Source organism: Solanum pennellii, chromosome 2 (assembly GCF_001406875.1).
Source record: "Solanum pennellii chromosome 2, SPENNV200".
NCBI classification, from domain to species: Eukaryota; Viridiplantae; Streptophyta; class Magnoliopsida; order Solanales; family Solanaceae; genus Solanum; species Solanum pennellii.
Window position 1 is genome coordinate 18757467 of NC_028638.1, and position 6000 is coordinate 18763466.

Here is a 6000-nt window from a genome sequence, read left to right on the forward strand (position 1 = left end):
TCCATCCACGGTCAGTGGATGGTGGCCGTCAATGGTCACCTGCAAGTCTGCCAAGTTTCGGTCACTTAAGGAGAGAATTGGTAAATTCACCCAACGTTCTAATTAAATGGTGGAGGGTTATTTTAAATCTTTTAGGGTATTTTTGGTAGTTAAAACACTTAAACCTAGAATTAGACTTCATTCTTCAAACCTCAAAACCCTTCCCTCCCAAAAGTTCTCTCAAACCTCCATGGAAGCTTAAAGTTAAATTGGAGCTAGGATTGAAGATTTCCATTGCTTTATTTTTTCGATTTTCGTGCTTAATACAAAGGTATGGTGATCTTTCATTCTTGAATAACCTCTCATTCAAGAAGTCAAATTAAAAGGTTTTCAAAGGTTTATCAATGATCAATTATCCCAATTTCTATTCTATGCATGAGTTCATTGTTAAAATATTTTCGAAGTCATGATATTGATGTAATTATTTTGAATCAAGGTTTTGAAAATAAATGGAATTTCATGTATAATCCATGTTTTCTCCTAATCTTCTAAATTGGTTTACAATGCGGGTTTGATTAATGTGATTGGATATTGTTCGAATTGTGCTTATATTATGTTGTATTGATGTTATCTATAACCCTTCCCTACCAAAAGTTCTCTCAAACCTCCATGGAAGCTTAAAGTTAAATTGGAGCTAGGATTGAAGATTTCCATTGCTTTATTTTTTCGATTTTCGTAGACTTCTTAATACAAAGGTATGGTGATCTTTCATTCTTGAATAACCTCTCATTCAAGAAGTCAAATTAAAAGGTTTTCAAAGGTTTATCAATGATCAATTTTCCCAATTTCTATTCTATGCATGAGTTCATTGTTAAAATATTTTCGAAGTCATGATATTGATGTAATAATTTCGAATCAAGGTTTGAAAGATAATTTTCAGTGGAATTTCATGTATAATCCATGTTTTCTCCTAATCTTCTAAATTGGTTTACAATGCGGGTTTGATTAATGTGATTGGATATTGTTTGAATTGTGCTTATATTATGTTGTATTGTTGTTATCTATTTCTATCCATGCCTAATTATGATGAATTATTGGAGAATTTATAAAGGGTGATCATGGCTTGGATTAAGGGTAAGTTGATCTAAATTGCTTTAGTTTTATTGAATTGTTCTTGTGTGTGTGTGCGGGTGTGTGTGTGTATTTTGATCATGGACTTTGAAGGAATTGAATGTTAAGTGAGGTAATGTTATGATGCATATGTATAAAGGTGTATTATGAAGTTACGCAAGTGATTCTTAAAGATAATATGACTCTTAGGGTACAATGTGAATGTGAAGCATGTTTGAGTTTGGATTATGTAGAATAGAGTAGGATCATGTCTAGAAGACAATGTCATGAATTATGGTGGTTATGTGAAGGGTTTTTCCTCACAAATTCACATTCACACACATAAATGAATTAATGAAGCTAATGGTAATGTAATGAATGTGAGTCTATTAAAAGGTTTTCTGAATTGTATTTTAATGAATGAATAAGGGGTGTCGGGATGGACACTTTTCCGTGAGTAGAGGTGGAGTGTCTATAAGAAATCTCAATATTCCTAATATCTTTACAATGAATGAATGATAGGTTTAGATGGGTGCTCTCCCGTTAGTAAAGGCAGAGTATTTAGTAGCAATCCCTTAACTTATAGTTAATGAATGTAATGAAATTATATACTCCGTGGGGATTAATGCTTAGCACCGAGAGGATATGAAATGGGTGGATATTCTTCGTGAGTAGAGGTGTAGTATCTAGTAGTAACCTCTTGATATGGGTACTCTCCATGAGTAGAGGTGTAGTATCTATAAGAAATATCCCTATCCCTTAACTACGTGCCCACATAGGACTAGCTAGTGGTTTTCCACGTAAAGAAATGAATGACTCTACCTTAGGAAACTAGGGATCCTCATGCAGTAGGGGTTAATATCGGGAGTCCATGTTTAGCTCTCATGGTCTTTGCTGGTTAAAGCTTACCCCCACTAAATAATGAAATGAACTAGGTCTTCCCAAGGGTGTACTACTTAGGGTGGGTGGTGTAATGGTATGCCATCTATGCATTGCACACATAGGCATTTGAAGGGTTCTTGGTATGTCCTTATAATGTAATGAATGAATGTGTTTCTATATAATGTTAATGAAGAATTATTGGTCTTATGTCGAATGTTAATGAAGGTTATATGACTTGTTGAATATGATGTACCTAGTCTTGGGTGATTCAAAAGGAGCACTTGGTGTGAGTAGTAGTATGGGATGCTACTTGCACATTGTACTAGTGTAACTTAGAATTATCCTAGGGTATGGTCCTTATGTGCTGATTATGATTATGTTATGTCTATGCCTTATGAATGAATGTGGTTTGATTTCAAGGAGGTAGAATGTGCGTCCATCTTAGGTGGGCTTAGAGTATTTCTTGAGGGCGGAATGTGGTATAGGACATTATCCACTCATTGCACCACGTGATACTTTAGGGTTACTTTAGAGGTAAAGGAAAGGTGATGGTCTATATGAAGTGGATGTGTCTAAATGTAAAGAATGGTTTTATATATCATGTGATTGGTTTTTATTTATCTTGTATGATGTTCATGCGGATTTTACTAAATTGACATAATTCATAGTTTTAAACTAAAAGGTCCTCTTAAGAGAATGTTCTTACATGGTCATCATACTTAGTTCTTAATTGTACTAATTCCATATTTTTCTCTATTTTCTACAAAGTGTAGGTTTTGGCAAGTGATGTTATCTTTAGAGTTGAATCTTGGAAAATAGGAATTCTCTAAAGATTTGGGTATGTCCTCATATATTGTGGACAAGACTTCTTATTTCTAGTTTTCCTTTATTAAGACATTTGTATAAGACTTGTATCATTCTTTCAATGTAAGGGTCGTGTCCCTATGATAATAAGATGTGCCTAATATGGCCTGTGTCGAGATTTAACTCTTCTTACGTTTTATAAAAGAGCTTCAACTTATTGATTTTCTTGTGAAAATTTTTAATTCCGCACTAATTATCATGTCTATGTGATGAATGAATGCTAAGAGGCTTGTAAAAGACCTCTTCGAGGTAGAATACACCGGTTACAACTAGGGGTGCTCTCGAGTCATGGCAAACTTGGTATCAAAGTATAGGGTTATGGAGATACACTTTGGGTTCAAGATCTCACAAGCCACGTCTATAGAGTATTGTTCACCAGTGTGAGTCGCGTCACATCTATGAACGAGAGCCTATAGGATAATAGAAGTTACACTTCCTTGATATTTTTGAAGTTATGCCTTAGAGTGTATGTCTATGAGTTCCTAATCCTATTCTTGTGATTTTAGAAATATGAATATGGGAGGGGCTAATGCAAGGAGTACTCAAGAAGTGAATTTGAATGAGCAGGTTCCCTCTAAAGTGCCCCAAGGTCCACAAGATCCCAATTAGGAAGAGGCCACATCAAATGTGGAGATAGATTCTGCCTTTCAAACTTTGACCCAACTCATGGCGACTCAAGCTTAAGCCATGACGTCCCAAGCTAACCCCGGAGTAGACCTCAAGTGAACCCCAATGCAAGTACTCCCTCTTCTAGAATCCGAAATCTCACAAGGATGAATCCTCCTTATTTTCATGGCACTAAGGTGGCTGAGGATCCACAAGGCTTCGTTGATGAGGTGTTTAAGGTGGTACATTCTATGGGAGTAACTTCTAAGGAAAAATCGAAACTAGCATCCTACCAGCTAAAAGATATGGTACAAGTGTGGTTTGACCAATGGAGGGATGAGAGACTTGTAAGGGCGGGCCAGGTGGATTGGGGAGTGTTTAAGACGACCTTTCTTGATAGGTTTTTCCCCATAGAGTTTAGGAGAAAAAGTTAGTGATGCACCTCCGTCAAGGGGGGAATGAGTGGGAAAGAATACTCTCTCAAGTTCACCCAACTCTCTAAATATGCCCAAACCTTGGTAGCCAACTCTAGGGATAGAATGGATAAGTTTGTGATGGGGTTGTCTAGTTTTATTGAAGAAGAGTGTCGTACGACAATGCTCCATCATTATATGAATATCTCTAGACTCAAGGTGCATACCCAACATATTGACGAGACCAAACTTATGAAGATGAATACATATGGGAAGAGGGCTAAGCCGGATTAACAAAGTCAACCTATGTATTAGAAAAGGTTTTACAATCAAGACTCCCCCATGATGAACAAGGGTAGGGTGTCTAACCCAAATTCTTAAGGAGGGGTGGAGGTGGTTCTACCTTTGAGAAGTATAGATGTACCATATGTGGAAAACAACATTTGGTTAAGTGTCTTGGCGGTACTGATGGGTGATTTGGGTGTGGAAAGAGGGCTCATAAGAAAAGATATTTCCCAACACTTACGTCAAAAGGGAAGGATACCAACCAAGCCCCTCATTATGGTACGGATCCTAATGCTCCAAAGAAGATTCGTTTCTATGTGCTACAAGCTAAAAAAAAATCTAACCCAAAATAGAGGCCTCTATGAATCATAGTTCCTTATGGTTGTCTTAAATTTCTCTTACATGGGTTTACCTTAAGTGGGGGAGGATGAATTGAGTAGTATGGTGGTTGATATCCTTATCTTTTCCTTATATTCTTATTCAAGCTTGAAACCAAGAAATTCTTAGTATTATTGCCTTATTTTGGAGTCTTGCATAAGATGAAGAGTTGCATATCCTCTATGCTATGAGTGCCTTTGATGATAATATGTTTTGTATTCTCTTGATGATGTTACGATAAAATTTGTAATTTATCTATGTATTTTTCATGTTAATGTACATCTAATAAAATTGCTTATTTGCCTCATGAGTTGTCATGACTTAGATTATGCCTATGTGTTATTTGGAGTCTAAAATTAGTGGAGATGACCCTAGAATCTAGATGATTGTGTTTAGGGTCAAAACTTCTGGGTACGACTCCCCAAGGTCCACATTAACGGTCCTTGAGGAGGACCCAAACATTGGCCAAAAAGCTGTCAAGACAGCCTTCACTGACACCCCAATTGACGCCGCGTCAAGTGGTTGATACCCCGTAGGAAGGGGGCGTGGCTCCAGACATAGACATAGGAGTTTATCCACCAAATTAAGGAGACTCAGTCACAAACGAAGGATGACCAGGACGATCTATCAATCCATCCACGGTCCGTTGATGATGGTCTTCAATGGTCACCTACAATTTTACCAAGTTCCGTCCACTTAATGGGTGAATTGTTAAGTTAACCCCATGTTCTAATTAAATGGTGGACATTCCTTTCAGGGTATTTTAATTTAGTTAAAACACTTAAACCTAGAACAAGACTTCATTCTTCAGAATCCAAAAACCTTCCCTCCCAAAAGTTCTCACGAACCTCCATGGAAGCTTAAAGTCAAATTGGAGCTAGGGTTGAAGATTTCCATTTCTTTCTTATTCAATTTTTGCGGACTTCTTAATACCAAGTTATGGTGATCCTTCATTCTTGAATAACCTCTCATTCAAGAATTCCAATTCAAAGGTTTTCAAAGGTGAATCAATGATCAATTTTCCCAATTTCTATTCTACATGGGTTCATTGTTAAAATGTTTTCCAAGCCATGATATTGATGTAATAATGTTGAATCAAGGTTTTAAGATGATTTTCAATGAAATTCCTTGAAAGCCCCATGTTTTTTCCTAATCTCCTAAATTGGATTGTAAAGTTCGTTTGATAAATGTGATTTGATATTGTTAGAATTGTGCTTGTATGATGTAATATTGTTTTTATCTATTGCTATCCATGCCTAATTATTATGAATTGTTGGAGAATTGAGAAAGGGTGATCATGGCTTTGATGAAGGGTAAGTTGACCTAAACTGCTCTTGTTTTATTGAATTGTTCTTGTTTGGTATGGTCCATTTATAGTTGTGGTGTTTAGATATTGTATATGTATATGTATGTGTATTGTGATAATGTCCTTGAAGGCATTAAATGTTAAGTGAGGTAATGTTATGATGTATATGTATAGAGG